Source organism: Dermacentor andersoni, chromosome 6, assembly GCF_023375885.2.
Source record: "Dermacentor andersoni chromosome 6, qqDerAnde1_hic_scaffold, whole genome shotgun sequence".
Classification (NCBI taxonomy): domain Eukaryota; kingdom Metazoa; phylum Arthropoda; class Arachnida; order Ixodida; family Ixodidae; genus Dermacentor; species Dermacentor andersoni.
This window is the reverse complement of record NC_092819.1, coordinates 142,398,526-142,415,365: the sequence shown is the minus strand read 5'-3', so window position 1 is coordinate 142,415,365 and position 16,840 is coordinate 142,398,526. Positions and strand designations below refer to the sequence as shown.

At 42.9% G+C, this 16,840-nt stretch overlaps 1 long non-coding RNA gene across 1 annotated transcript; it reads left to right on the top strand.

Annotated features, from left to right (window-relative positions):
- Nucleotides 1-5,956: 5,956 nt before the first annotated feature.
- On the top strand, nucleotides 5,957-10,840 carry LOC129384684 (uncharacterized). The gene is made up of 3 exons (XR_008612356.1): nucleotides 5,957-6,030; nucleotides 9,144-9,211; nucleotides 10,658-10,840. It is a non-coding gene; the product is annotated as an uncharacterized lncRNA (long non-coding RNA).
- Nucleotides 10,841-16,840: the final 6,000 nt, after the last annotated feature.

Here is a 16,840-nt window from a genome sequence, read left to right as displayed (position 1 = left end):
TCACCCCAGAACATGGGCCTTAAATCTCCAAAGAAACAGCTTTGAATGGCTGCCAGTACAGTTATTACATGTGTCGGTATATGTAGTTTGACAGGGGACAGTAGGTGCGCACATGTGAAATTAGGGACGCACATGTCCCGTGACTACGGCTGCATTACGGAAAAACTGACTTTAGGAAACCAAATTATGCAACATTTTTAGACCCTTGCCCAAAGCCAACCAAATTTCTTGCGCGAAAAAGAATTCTCAGAATTTCTTACTATATTCCAGTGTTTTCTGTCTGCAACGGTAGTACTTCTTGCATTTAAAGTTGAAGAGTCTGTAATACGAATGGTTTGTTTGTGTGTAAATTGTCTATCAGGGTAGCTTAAGCGCCAAGTAGAGCACAAAAGCAAGATGACATACAACACAGAAAAGCTGAAATTTGGCCTAGACAGCACAAGATAGCGCGAATTTTAGTTCTAGTGTAAATGTATTTTGACCATGAGTTGAAAAACCCTGTTCACTTAATGTTGAAGATAAAAGCTGTAAGGAAAAGTACAGAAATTCTTAAGGAATGAAAATGCACAGGGTAGGCTTTGCCTACCCTGTGCATTTGATAAGCTTTGCCTTTTAGTGAGAGTTTCTCGCAAATTTAAGTGTGGTTTCTATTGAGAGCTAATTTTCAAAAATTCTATCACATTGAAGTCACTTAATAAGGATCTAGGTTCTTCGCTTTTTCCTCCAAGTTTGGCGTCGGCATTTAACCAAGTAGACGTAGCAGGATACTGCTGTACAATGGACACGGAAAACGTGAACATTTACAGGACAAAGGACTCCTGCCAGACAGACTTAGCGGAAGGGCTCTGCACTTGCGTGATGGGTGTACTTAATAGCTCATGCTATTCAGAGATGCTCAAACACTAAACATGTTTAACACCTCGTAGCGGCATGACTGTCAGCTCTAACGCAGGCGAAAAAGATGAGCTCACATGCAGGTAGCGCGAGAATAGATCACGCAAGCGCACTTGACCAAAGCGGCCGCGGTGTCAGCCTGCCCCGAGATCCCGTGGTTTTAGTACTGTAACCCAACTTTCGGGGTTCACGCATGACCTTTCCCATTACATCGACTTAGGTAATCAGATTGACACCATTTTCATTGAATTTAGCAAGGCTTTCGACAATGTACTACAATCTAAATTCCTTTTGAAACTCCATAATATTCTAAATAACCCTCAGTTAGTGTCTTGGATTTACAGTTTCTTTTCGTTGCGTTCCCAATTCGTATGCTATGATTTTGGGAATTCATCTGTAGTCGACATCACCTCAGGGGTCCCACAGGGATTCGTACTTGGCCCTCTACTATTTTTATTCTGTATTAACAACCTTCCAGACCATGTTACTTCAAAAATACGCCTCTATGCAGATGATTGTGTTATCTACAGCCCAGCTGACTCACTGGCTGATCATCAGCGCCTTAAAGATGCCTTTGTTTCATTTTGTGACTGGTGTGGTACCTGGACAATGAGCATCAATTTTGATAAAACTGTTATAATGTATTTTACTAACAGAAGCATGCCCGTTTGTTTTGATTATATGTGCAACGTTGTACCATTAACACGAGTTTTTCAATACAAATATTTAGGCGTCATTTTTACACTCACCTTCTCTTGTTCCAAACATATAATTACATATGTAGTAAAGCTTGAAAAAAACTTGGTTACATCCGCCGGACTTTGTCTGCTGCTCCGAGGGACACTAAATTAGTAGCATACAAAACACTGATTCGCACAATTTTAGAATATGCTTCCTCCATATTGAACCCATATAAACAATGTGAAATTAATTGTATTAAATCGGTCCAGAGGAAGGCTATTCGTTTTGTTTACCGTCGCTTCTACTGAGACTTTTCACCGTCAGCTGCTCTAGCAGAATTAAACCTCCAGTTTCTTTCTAGACGACGGCACATAGTATCTCTGAAGATTTTCTATTCTTTTAAGAACTTTGTCGCCTATCAGATCCTCCCTTTTAACGCCTGTTTGCCCGACTTCAACTAGAGCTTATCATGCCTCTAATATCAGTCCACTCCATCCACGCACTAACACTTTCAAATAGCTTTTGCCCCCGCATGATTGAACAGTGAAATTTGTTACCTGCCGAAGTTCGTTCGTTACCTATTTCTCAATTTTTAGATGCTATTGCTGATGTATAGTTCCTTTACATTCTTCTATTTCTATGTTCCTGTTTCGGCATATCATAATTAGTTTTACTCGCATGTGCACCCCCTCCTGCAAAAGCCCTAACGGGCTGCAGTATGTATGAAAAGAAATGTGTGGCCGCAGTAGCAGATCCAGCGAAATGCATATTTCAGTGGCGTGAATATAATGGTCACACTTCATCATTACCTCCGTGCATTAGCTTGAGAAGCGGCTAATCACTTTGAACACGCTAAAGTAAGCAAAAATTGAGGGCTGACTAGAGCGTCGAAGCAGTGCCATAAAAGCGCGAGCTACTCGAATATCAAGCCGAGTCATGCTCACAGACTCTTCTGAATTGCTATCTCAAAGCATAAATTAATATACGGTGTGGCAAAGTAAAAAACATTGTGTGTTTCCATTGCTATGAATGTTGGCCCTCCAGCAAAAAAAGACCCCTTCATTCACGCCAAAAATGTGCGCAGCAGTGTATAACATTTGTCGTATGTGAAAGCGCATAATTTTGCTATTGGCTTCCAGTAACAAAGCAAAATTCGTGCCATTTCTGTTGCTGTAAGCAAGAGCATGCATGCAGTTTCGATATTAGCACAACACTGGCAGACCAGTCCCACCGTGCTAATGTTGACTCAACTTGTGCGAAGCAATGATAGCTTTTGCACCGACGCGCCGCCTGGGCAGTGCCAGAAGCTTGTACGCTATTGTGAAGAGACACATCTGTTTTAGGTAGGTTACTCTTAATGAATTGACACACGGTTATTCTTGTACAATGTCAAAACAAAGAAAATTGAAGACATTTGTTCCCCTCAACCTAAGGAATTTAAAATGCAAATTTGTGCAGGTAAGGTACGGCGTCCATGTTTTGGGACCAAAAAGGAATCACCTTGGACTATATTTAAGGGGGTGCTTCAGTAACAGCGTTGAATTATTTACCACTGATGGTAAAATGAGGCAGGTCAGATCGACAGGTTTTTAAAAGCAGGTTTATCCTACAAGTCATGCGTGCCATGGCCGAATCCACTTCCCGAAAGCTGAAGAGCAGCTCGACAAGTACTTGCTAACCAGACGTAAGCGGAACAGACGTCACTAGACCTGAGGTGTACAAATTGTACACCTCATATACAAATATGTGAACAAAATCACCCACAGCTTCAAGAACATGGCTGCTAGATACGATGTCCCATTTGTTCCTTTACACGTCTACCAAATTAGCCCAATTGTGTTCTCGTACCAAGAGACAAGGGTGTATGAAAAAGCACGCCAACCATTTTGTGAATTGTGCTGTGGGTTGGTCATAAGATATCTCTCAGTTGTGGCAAGTTCTATGTGGACCAAACGGCCCAATGCCTGAATTACTATTTGAGGGAGCATTCAAACAATTTAAATAAACCGGATGGTGCAGCGCACATTGCAAGGCCTGCTCATGTGAGCCGTGCTTTCGCACATTATGATCCTGGGCACGAGTAGCAACAAAACATCGCATGAGCTCACGAACATATATTTTATCAGAACGATTGTGCACATGTTAGTAGCACTTCAATTGCCTAAATTCCTCAGAGGTGCACTTGTTTAATGCCTATTTGTAGCATTACTAGCCAAACTAGCACTGTCACAACATCCGCCTCTTGCCTGCGTACGAAACTTGTACACCATGTTATATCCTTTGAATCATTAAATTTGTTGGTAGTTCGCACTTTCATATGCATTTCATCTGTAAATAGATTTTCGCGCACAAAAACAATGTGCAGTAGACTTCACCAACTTGCCCAAGACGAAGTCCTAGTCAGACTCAAAAATCTCCTTCGGAGATTTTCTTATTGTGATGAGAATTTCTGTCACTGCATGGCACTCTGTTCTAACAAGGCCTTCGCTGATAAGACGGGAGTAAAGAAAGGTTATAGTGGCGAAAATTGTCACATTATCACTCAGATATATTCCCTAATGCAATGCCTAAAAGATTTTTTTTGTTGGACGAGAGGATCAGGGTAAGTCTCAAGACCTATGAGTATTCTATTGCACAGATGAAGGGATTAGCCAAACAAGCCCTGCGAAGTCAAGCGAGATTCATACAATGGAAACTTGGCATTTGCTTGAGTGGCATGCATGGACCTGCAAGCCCACACCGGTCATATTAGCGTGCATCTCACATCTATAACATAAAGCAGGTTCCCGCAATGAACCTACATCGTATTTGTAAACAAGTTGCGAGGAACATTTGGGCAAACCTGGTACCTCGCATAGCGCCATCAAAAGAAGCAAGCAGCTTGCTAAGCAGCAGTTTGCTAAGCAAGCAGCTTAGCAAACTAGCTGGAATCAATTTAAGAAAATTTCTTGGTCTTCAAGACAGCCAAGCTTTACAACAAAATTGAGCCAGAGTAGAACTACGAGCGGCTGGGCCACGTTCTGCAATATTTGTCTTCATAGTTTACATTGGGGGTGCTCAACATGTGCCGTTCTGAACTGTGGCGAGCAGTTACTCAAGCAAGTCGTGATTCGCTAGCCGCCAAAATCCGAGATAAACAAGGAAACAGTATGAACATGCAAGACAAGAAACAGTAGAGGTAAATGCGACATCGAGTGCCATATAAAAAGTGCAACAGCAATCCTACGAAGGAGCAAACAGTGTTCTTTGTTTTCGCGATCGATGCACAACACTAAGCGGCAACTGCAGCAACAAGCGCTTGGAACGAGCTTAAGCGTTTTTACCATAAGAGCAAAAAGTTCTGCCAAACTGAGAGCCCACATATGCCCCACTGACTGCGGATCCGGATAATGAGACTGAAATAATCAGAAGAATAAGAATGAGGATTGAGGAGAGTGAGGAGGAGGAATTTCCTACAGTTACTCAGCTTGTTTTGCCGGCGCATTTGCGTTTGTTCGCTTTTTCACTTGTGGCAATCATGGTTAATTTGATTCTTACGGTTTTAAATTTAGAAAAAGATTTGATAAGGTCTTTCAGGAATAGGCAATTATAAAGCTAAGAAAGCATGTCCTTTATTTACCGTGGTAATCATGGTTCGCAACACACCTAAAATATCAGGATCACTTTTTGCATGCGGGGAGGGCAGCTCTTGTACATCCGTCTGATCACTCCTGGATTTGTGGTGGCCTTTTTTTGTTTTTATTATATGTTGGGTACAACTTCACTCGAGATTTCCGAAATTCAATATTTCTGGTGCAATGTTTTTTGTTTGTTGCGTTCTCTCATTCAGAAGTGATCGTTTACGCGAGAAATTGAAAACGTCCCTCAAGTGTCATCCCCATAGTCAACTCGTGACAGCACTTAGAATAGCCATTCCAGAAAAAAAACTTTTACCGCCTATATATATATGTGTATTGTTTTTTTAATTAAGTAGTCATCTGAACCCACTCACAGCTGGAGCTGTATATGAGACATGAGAGCAATGAGACATCAGCAATATACAGTAAAGTAAAAACACAGAGGCAAAAAAGCGATCCCGGAGGTATTAGGTATGAGCGCATGGTAGTGCTCGATGTGAAAGTATTCCATTAGCCCATGTACACTACAGCTCAGTCTCAGAAAAAATTTTTGTTAATAAATTCACCTGCCAAGCACTTCGTGGGTGCAATGGATATTTGTTTGGGGGAATTTTGAAGAGGACATGGATATCGGATAATGGAAATGTCAAGTTTAAAGTGTAATCAAGAGTTCTTTACTTTTCCAGGAAAAAATGTGTATCATATTTATTTATTTTGGTCCAGTAGACTGAGCACGTGGCCTATAAGAGCGGATATATAAAGTGGTGGTAACAACGTTTATTATTGCAGGACTCTCGTCGTCTCCGTCGCATCTGCTTTCTTTGCATCCATCCCAGAGGTGAGAGAAGCGTGTATATATAGTTTGCTATAGGACTGATCACAGATGTTCTCACCATTCAGTATATTGAAAGCATAATTATATACAGCTTAGTATTTCAACAAATACTAAATTTTAATCAGTGCAGCATTACTGCGATACTGGGTGCTTGACTTGAGCTAAACCTGAAAATCATGTAAATGCTACCTAGCTAGGCATAGCCACGGTAATGTTGTTTTCCGTCGCTACAAAATGCTCATATTATTTTTTGCACTCCACCTAATTAGAGGATTAATCCTTATTTTACCCATATTCTCAGATATTAATATTACATGAAAAGTGTTAACAAAAAAATTGTAGAGCAACATAAAAAACTCGCGATATCACTTTCGGTTGCTCAATACGTAATATATAAAAGCGGTTTTGTGAGCGTGAAAAAAGCCCGCGAATACACGCAAAGTTCGTCGAGCGGCCAGTCGCGCGGCAATATTCAATGTATTTATCCAAACCTCCTCGGCCTGGACTCCTCGACGGACTCTCTGCGCATTCTGCTGTCATAGAGTGTTACTCTCCACCTTGACCTGCTGTTGTGGATGCCGCAGAAGCAACCATGGACGCCTCAGTTCTAGTCACATCGTTCTCTCGCCAGTTTCAGCGCTGCTTTCATTGACTTTGTGTCATCCCCACTTGTGCACGACAGTAACTACATCACGGTTCCCATGCAAGAAGTCATCCTTACACATGCTAACTTAGTACCTCGTAGAGTTTATCTCTTATGGCAAATAACGTCTGCCTGCCAGTGGTTAATGTCGGCTGGACCACAGCTTTGCTGCCACGCTGGACGTCTCAGGCCCAGCTTTGCTCATTCTAGGATCACCCAGTAGCATCTATTGCTGTAGGCGGCAATGCAACTGACTCTCCTCTACCATCGCAGTTTGCAACTTGTTCTATAGCCGACTTACCGACAATGATTGCGCGCGACATGCTGTCAGAGCAGCCTCATGAGCTCTACTGCGTTCTGTTCTCTTACCACGATACACATGACTTTAACCATCGTCCTTTGGCTCAAACAACAGCTATTATGAGTCGCCGGCTAAGCGTCAAGTAATTCAAGCAGAAGTTCGCAATATGCTTGCCCAGAACATTATTGAACCATCGTGTAGCCTGTGGGCGTCACACAGTCCGTAATGATGCCAGCGGCCATGCATTCGGCGTAGTACTCGCACGGCGCCAGCGCGGCGACGACCGTGTTATGGCTTACCGCCGCTGGCTCCTGTCATCCTCTCAGTACAACTATTCCATCACTGAGCGTGAGTGTCTCGTCCTAATTTGGGCGGTTGCGAAATTCCGCCCGTACTTCAGGGTCAACTTTTTTCAGTCGTCTCGCCGCGCGTCTGGATACGAGGAGCGCTGCGGTCGCCTAGTCAGTGCGCGCTCGTCCATAGATGGTAGTGAGGACTGGCCGTCTTCTCTGAGGGTTACGCGGCAGGGGGTTGCTTTGAGGCGTCCTCGCTAAGCGGCTTCTGACCACTTCACGAATATTGCCCGGCGAACTGCTTCACTAGAGAGGGTCCAGAATGCAACAGGGGTCGCACCGTCGAGATCAATATGGCGCCCACGTTCGCACCCTTGCCGTTTGTGCTTCGACGCTGCGCATTTTCGCAGTGTCTCTTTGCATGTCTAGCACTATCGCTTTTCCTGTGACGCAACAGGCGTCGCACCGTCGAACGATGCGTGTCTAGTCAAGCCTAATCACAGTCATGACTAGCATATTGTTTCATCCAATAATTACTAGAGGGAACTCTGGCGCTAGTGATTAGGGGAGCTGAAATTTGAGCAGTTGTGCCAGAACGGTAATTATGGGAAGTATATGGATTTGATTAAACTTCGTCACTAGGGCTTCAAACGGTTTCGTGGCTTCGTAAGCTTGCCCTTTTCAGCAATATACTGGGGAATGATAATAGAATAAGCTTTAATAAAATTGTCCGGCAGCAGGACCTACAGCACAGATGCCTGATACTGAAATCATTGGGCGACGGACGAATGCACGCACAAGCGATGTGAAACACCCTCATAAATTTTTCGCAAGCAAACAAGTGCCTTGAGACGCTCAGCGCGTACCCATTCGCGACCTCCACAAGGTCAACCGTTGCAATCAGGGCTGATTGTGCGTGTTGACAGCGTCTTCTACACTTCGAAGAACATAGATTGCAGTGAGTACAAAGCCGCAAGAACGTCTCAATTCCCAAGCAGAAAGATCTGACAAATCCATGCACTTTCCACCAATCCCACCAATCCCACCAATCCCAACAATCCGATTCAAAAGAAATGATAGATTAAAAAGCGTAGCCCTGCCTTTAGAATAGGCTGAAGCTCACTTGGAGGGGAACCTCGGGCAAAAAAGGTCATCATGTTTCACTGTATCATTTGTTAAGGTTTCTGTGGTGAATGTTGTTTTTTCTTGTAATGTCTTAAGGAAATAGGAATGTGTTTTACGCACTCGTTCACAGGGTAGTCTTTAGAATACATGGTCATTGGATAATTTAATTTGATCTTCCTAAGGATAGAATCACGTGAGCCTTCTGCAAACGAGAAGTTGAGCTGCCAAAAGGAACTGTTTAGTTCGAATCTTGTTCGAGGATAAAAGCTTTTGAAGTCTGCTGCGCAAAACGCGAAATTAATACAGGTTTTGTTTAAAGACTAATTGCCAGACTCTCACGTTGTATTGTAGGGAACGACTGTAGTTAAGCTCTTGGAACATATTCACCTGATTACTTAGTATTGTAAATAAATCATTTGTGCTATAGACACTCGTAATATACTTAGAATAAGCAGCATAATTTTTGTCACAAGGTCGTCGATTGTAAGCTTATCATGGTTGTATTCAATTATACTTGTTAACAAAATATTTAGAGCTCTTCAAGTTGAGTCCCTAGTTTTCAGTTGCAAATGCACAAATACTAACAAGATTACTCATTGGTAGCTTCGAAATGATTTAAAGTAGGGCCACATATTTTAGAACCTAAATTCAAATGCGACAGCAGAGGAGTAGATCAAGATTGTGGTAAAAACGTTAGCCTAATAATGTCGCACGAATTATATTAAACAAAATAATAATACTCTTTCCTCTCCAGCTCTCTAGTTAAAGACATGGACGGCTTTCTTGGAAAATTCCTCTTCGTGGTGGTTGCTGTCACACTCGGTAAGATTACGCAGCCAAACAAGGTATCACCTCAAGTTGACGTAGCGGGGTACCTACTCGAAAGCAGATCGCGACAGGGTATGCGCAGTTTGTTGTAGAAAAGCTTCATGTTGTATGCCTTCGTGGTGATGTGGGAACAAAGAGATGAAAGATCAGATTCGCCAAGGTTTGCCAAGATGAATGGCACTTTCTGGTGTCACATTCCCTCGATTACAATGTGCACTTAAGATGTGCACTACATTTTACTGGAATTTGGTATCGATGTAGTGCAATCAGGACATTTCATGGTTTCTCAAATAAATACCTCAGGGAATATTATTTTTAGAATCTTAGTGAAATTGCAATAAATTTGCTTTTCGGCCGTCAAATAGGGCGTTGGAAACGAGAATCTATCTGACGCTGCCAGTAGCCTTTTTGCTAGATGCTTTGCATGACTGAGTAACAACAGGTTGAGATGTTCTTTACGTCTAATTTTTTTTTTTTTGCAATTCAGTAGAGACGCGTTGTGAGTGTATTGCGAAAATATTCAACTTTAGCTACAATGGGTTGCAATAACGATAAATAACCACTATTCAATGTCTCAGCAGAACCATGCTTTTCAATGCACATCACATATATAAATCCTTAGTTTGGTGCTACTCGAAGGATACACCTGGACACTAACGCTCTTGATTACATAATATTCGTACAGCGTATTGTGTACCCGTCCGTAGCGTCAAGCAGGACAGATCAGACACACGAAGAACGTAACATATTTTACTAAGGCATGGCGAGCTGCCGCACACCCGGCTGGACAACAGTAATGATCTCCTTGAGGCACACATGGCTTACGTTTTATGCGCTCACTCATGCAGCATGCAAGCAGGGAGAGCGATAAGGGTCGGTAGCCGAGCCTTTGCGTCCACAAGGGCGCACCGTGACATAAGCATATGTATAGAAGTTAGTTGTTAGGTTCTAACAGCCAATGTTTATAGACTGCGTCTGTCAGCGTTCACTTCCGCACAGGACTTTTATTTCTTCTTATTGGTGATCGTGGAAAAAGAGCATGTTCAAGCAGGATCAACGCCATCACATAAGAATAAAAGAACATATGTTTTTTTTTTGTCCCTTGTCAAACTGCTTGCGCGCTCATTGCTGACTATGATCTTTCAGTCAGTGTATCTGTCTTTTGGAACCTATGACACCCGTGAAACAAGTGACATGTTGTAGGAGATGTCATTACAAGATATTTTTCTGTCTTCGTACAACTGCAGAGTTTTAGCTGAGACTGAATAAACACCGTTTCTTTTAAATTTCAGAATAAGTGACTGTTGTATACTTCAGCTGTCAAAGTTAAATAATGATGGCTACAAATATCAAGAAATATTTATTCCAGTTTTTGTTCTTATTTTCCTCTCCTATTGGATCAGACAATTTAACCTACACCTTGGATTTGTCGCTTTTCAGCTACGCTGATTATGGCCCCAAATGAAGCTGGGGCAATTCCACCAGCTGTCCTGGACGCCATTGACAACTTTGGACGAAATGAAGAACATCTCGAGTAGCGAAGCATCAGTGTGGCTGATTTGCGTTCCAATAATTACGCCTGCTTCGTAATTCGTAACTGAATAAAATGAATGAAGGGAAAAATTGCCTGGAGTGTGTGAGCAACTGTATATCATTGGAGACAAACTTTCTCTTCTATGCCAAGGTCACTTTTTTTTAATTTCTGTTCATGTAATCGCTCTTTGAAGCACTGCTCTGCACACATTTCTTATTCTGTTCCGGAGTCGCATTGCGAAAGAGGCTTTCTTTCTTACATTATTCCGCGCTATTGTTTGATTTGACTTTCAGATCTTCTCTTAGTACATACGTGTTTTGTACATTATTACACAAGCCGCAGCGTCCTCGCATTGCATTATACCTGAAGTGAAATTAACAAAAAAAAATCTCTGCATCGCATGCGCGTGTGAGTTACGCTGCTAAGCGAATAACTTTTTTTTAACGCTTTCCTAACTTTATTCGCTATTACACAGCTAGACGCTTCTTGTTCGATCCATGGTCTGATTTAACTTTTCACAAATACCATCTTTATCTCGGGTGCTTCGTCTACACACTTCGCTTCTCTATAGCGGACTACTTGTTTGGGCTAGTTGGTTACAATTCATGATCGATGTTATTTGCGCACCACTTGGAACGAAGACTGGGAGATTACTGGAGCATTGCGCTTGTGTCTCCCGTCCCCTAGTCGTCGTTTAAAGCGGTGCGCAAATAATGTTGCCACATGGTGTGGCACAGCAAGGGGACTGAAGAGGAAGAGAACGAGGTTCGTCTCGGTATCGCGCGTCAACTGTTAGCTTTCGTGAAGTACAAACGTCTGGATCCCCATTCAGCGTGTATACTTCAGCAGGGTATACGCGACGATTTGGTGGAGGTGCGGGGTACACCCAACTTATGCAGGAGACCCCACTGGGCAGCAAGAACCTCGCACAATTGGAGTTGACTCCAGTTCACCGCGCAAGCCGTCGAATAGGAGGCCTCGCCCCAGAATTTGGAAACCTCCAGGAAAAAGCGATGACTACGACCACTGCGACTTCTACGGAAAGGGTGACACCGACTAACCTAACGCTGCTGAACCCCCAAGTGCCGACGGCTTTTCATGGCGACATATTTGAAGACGTGGAAGACTGGGCTGGCGGAGTTCGAGCGCGTGGCTGCGTTTAGCGAGTGGGACAACAACGCCAAACTCACGGCGTTTTATCACGACGCCACAAAGACATATTCTACTAAGTCTGAGGAATTCCACAGACTCATACAATGTCACCATGACACTATCATGCAACGTTATCTGCACTGCTCAATCAGCCCCACCAATTCGCCACCTGTTCTCGCAACGTACATACTTTGGCTCTACACAAGCTTCACGTCACGCATGACTAGGTCTCTATGAACAAGAAGATTACGCAGATGTATCAGAAATCATGGAAAGATAAATATATATTGCAGAACTGACTAAATCAGGCAGGTTTGGGGATGACAATAAACCATCCTCATCATCATCGCCATGATCATCATTTGCATCTCATCATCACATTTGTCACGTGGTGTTAGATGCATGCCGCATGGCGTCTTCGTGCAGCAGTTGTACGTATCAGTTGCCTGCAGCAGTTGCATGTAGTTAGGCCTCGCCCACTCTAATAGAATAGGTATCTATGTGTCACTGTCTCGTTTAAAAGGAGATGCAAATAAATTATCATAATCTTCAGCAGCATTGTATCGTGCCATGGGTCAAGGGATGGGGCATGCACGCCGCCTTCGTCTCGATGCCTGTGTGTTCTCATCGGTACACGTTATGGCGCCTCCCCGCATGGCATAAGCCCTCTAGTGCGTGTTGCCGAAAATGGAGCTCCTATAAAGGCGTTCCTCCAACTTAATCGGTGACTGTGCTGCGTCTGCCGCGAAGGCTAGTGACTTCCTTCTGCCGTTCTCGCCGCGAAGTTCTGCTGAAGGTATCGCGTGCGAGGTGTAATGTTTCTTTCGCTTCGCGCAGCGCGTAATTTTGCACGCTGTGCACGAGAACGCCTGGCAAGTCAAATAAGTCAATGATACGCCATGACTGAGGCAGACGCAGGCGTATCACAGAGCATGATCGCACACAGGAACACGGTTGTACATGATGTGTTTCGTTCCCTGCGCGCTTGACTGCACCACTTGGGAGCAAGCAGATGAAATGGGAGTATATGACTTATCCTACGGTAAGAAGTAAAAGAAATACACGCAAATGTTCGGTTTCTGCATTTTATTATTTCTCTAATCCTTTATTAGTCTATTCATACAAAATAATAAAGAAATACCTGCTGTAGCTTCCAATATTCTCGAAGTGACGTGTCATCGTATAAGACGTCACATCACTGCTAACTGCGAGGCGCACTTAGGCAAGTGACGTCGACTGTCTGGCTGGGAGGCGGCACCCGCGAGGAAGGTATTTTACCTGCTACGACTACGCCTGCAAGAAACGCTCAGCTACGTGCACTCTCGACCGTGTGGTACGGGAGTTCACGCGCAACTTGACACTGCCCCCGATCCCCCTAAGCCGGAGCAGCGGAAAGGCCCTGCGATCAGCTCGTGCCCTGAGAGCCAGCTTCGACTGGTGGACAGAGCGCGACGATCGAGCGGCAAGGGATCACGGCGTCCTGGACACCGTCCACCTGTGGACGTGAATGGTCGGTTTTTTTTATAAAGAGTTTATTGCAGTATTTTTACGCCACCCAAAAATGTGTACCACCCTTAATGGCTTTCTTTTCCTGCGGTAAGGAAAGGGTCAGCGGCGAAATCTTCTGCACATGTACTAACGTTGATTAGGGCCACAAAAAGCCCGGATGTGATCCCACGCCTTCGCGCTTAGTAGTGCAACGCCAAATGCATTGCGCCACAACGCGCGGTGTTAACGTTTATCCAATAAAGCGCTCAGAATCAAATGCGAATGGAGAAAACTGCTTTGCACGTGCACATTGCGATGCCTCGGCGCTGACATGTTGGGAAGAATACTGCGGTGTTTGACCTTTGCTGACATAATAATATGGAGGCGTATGCTAACAACATTCTGCAGCTATATGAATTCATTCAGTGTTGTCTACCACTTGTATCACTGTCGCAGATCCCCCCGGGACCCTCCACCGCAAAAAATTATTGTGACCTGACAAAGTGTTCGAAGAACAATAAAGAAAGCCACTGGATATCGAGCGCTCGGAGATGTGGCACTTTAGGGAGTAAAAAATTAAATTGTGGAGTTTTACATGCCAAACCACTTTCTAATTATGAGGCACGCTGTAATGGAGGACTCCAGAAATTTCGACCACCTGGGGTACTTTAACGTGCTCCTAAATGTGATAACAGGGGTATCTACGCATTTCGCCTCCATCGAAATGCGGCCGCCGTGGCTTAAGAGAGAGGCATACGAATGAGGCAACTTTACACTATCAAGTTCTAACGTTACTTTTTGCTTGACAGCAAGGAAGGTAGTTGTGCCTTCAAGCACTACGTTTTGTCCAAAATGTTGTCATACATAAGCTGGGTCATGCAATGGGGCATGACACTTTTCATTTACAAGGCTATCTAATTAAGAAAATCAAATACGCCCTACAGTGTCACACGCTGTTCCATTACGAGGTACCTGGGGACTTCAGAAGTAACTATGTTGTCATACAGGCAAAATTGTATTTTGAACATACATACATATATATATATATATATAAATATATATATATATATATATATATATAGAGAGAGAGAGAGAGGGAGGGAGACAATACTGTCGCTCATGACAACGTAGTGGAGTAGGAAAAAAATGCTGAGCAGAAAATAGCCGTTACTGCGGCATGCTATATGTGAGTGTAATATTATCACATGTTACAGCGGGAAGTTGTCCTCGTACACAATTAACCCAAATGTCAACCCTAATGATTAACAAAAGAAAGCTATTCTACTCAATGATACCTGCTGCTTAATCTTTCTTTACAGAATGATATTTGGCACGCTGACCTACACTTCTATCAGTTGAATTTTTCCAGCAGTTTTCCCATGCAGAGGGCAGCGTACGTTACCGATTTCATGTAAAAGGCTCGCTATGTGAAAGCTATGCAGAACGTCTGTTGATAGTGCACAATTTCAATAAATGATTTATGTCCTGTTATTAAGGCGCGTGGACTCCGCTGTCAGTCACACATCGCATACTAGTAGGTGGTGATATCATATTAAAAAGCTTGTTAGAGCGCTAAATAATTACTGGATGCAAAATATTCCAAGTAGCACTATGGAAATGTATCAGATTAAGTTGTGCACCCTCACTTTCCAACATCAAAAAAGAAGAAATAAAGACGTGCGGAAATCCAGAAAGCTTACACTACTTTTATAAACGCAGAAAAACTACGAAGATGTTGTCTTTGGAGGAGATAACTGCGTATATTTGCTTTTCGTTAAGGAACGTGCTTAGGATTGTTTATTTGCATTCACAGAGGCAACAAGAAGGTGGCAACGCGCAAACGCTAACTCCAGCAAAGCCTTTATTAGAAGTTGGCACACATATTTATACGCATCCATACTGCATTCATGCAGGAAATGAAGACTCCGTGAACGCACTACATCATATTAAAGAAATATACTTGCTTTTTTGACAAAGCAAGGGAAGACATGTTCCCACATTTGTGATATAAGACTTGCGATTTCGGTGCTTCAAGAATCGGCCTTCTCAGTCCCTCTGTTTATCTCGACATGAGAAAGCATTCCTGAAGCGACTGGCTCCAACACGTGCTACCACAGACAATCAGCCAACAAGCATCTCTTCTCTTTACAACGTTGCTCTGTTCTCCACACTTCTTTATTACACGGCGCTCCACCTTACTTACATTTTATAATTTTGAAATTTTACGCCATTTTGAAAAATTTACCCGTAGCAGCTAAAATAGTCGTTGTTCTGGAGCTGGTTTATTTCAAAAGGTGGACATTACTTGCACGAGAAATCGAAATACATATTCAAATATTGAACTAAGTTTGGTTAATTAACTTCCTATTTAATTAATTTGTGGCCCATAGTGCTGTTTATTATGTAATCGGTGAGTTTCCAAGAGGCATCCACTTAAAATATAGTTTCTAGAGTGACACCAGTTTCAAGACATTATTTCGAAAAGGGTGTAACGAAGGACATTGTGTTCCGGTTAGTTTTGTTTGTTTGTTTTTCAATGCATAAAACAGTATTGTGTAAAAAGTGCAGTGAGCCAACAGTGGATTTTAACGTCAAGTGTGACGGCGCATATCTACAAATTAGAAATTCATTGAAACTTGGTGCACTTGACAAACTCGCCGGCTACAATCCGCAAATTGCAAAATGGGCCGTAAAGAAATTATTGAGAAGTGAATTAGTATATATTTTGTCAATGATTTTAACTTGTATCGACATTTTTAACACATCGGAATTTAACGTCCGCCTCCCTGACCAATCCAACTCAAGGACTAGAATTGGTATTTGCAACTGTTGTCTTTTTTATTTTTTTTTAATTTCTAATTGATCACCGGATGTATCATGAACGAGGTTTACAATAAACAACGTGACGCTTGGTGCAGCCAGGCGCTCTGCACGCGGCAGGATTACTGATTTTACACAGTTTATCTAACTTAGAAAAGCTGGAATGCTCAACATTGATATTGGCACGTACTGCTTGCCTTTTCCGATAGTGTGAAATTTTATGTAGCTGAAGTACATAGCAAATTTTATGCGGTCACCTTTGGTGACAATGGTGTATGTGCTCTCACACGAGTGGAACCTAATATGCATGGTTGGAGCCACAGACACTTGAACGTAAAACTGTATACTGCTTCAGAGAAGCGAGAGCACTGTTAAGGAGAATTTTCCGTTGTTACCTGATTAGCCGATTTCTTAAGTACATTATTGAAATAATGCCTAGCCACACTTCTTTTGAACAGTTTGGAATGTGATGAGCTAAAGGGCGAAAGTGATTTCTGCCGACCTGCATTGGGAAGAATTGGGGATAAAAGTTAATGCAGAATACCTTCGTAAATTGCGATTCGCTGATGATATTGCCTTTCTTAGTAACTCAGGGGGCCAATTGCAATTCATGCTCACTCACCTGGAGA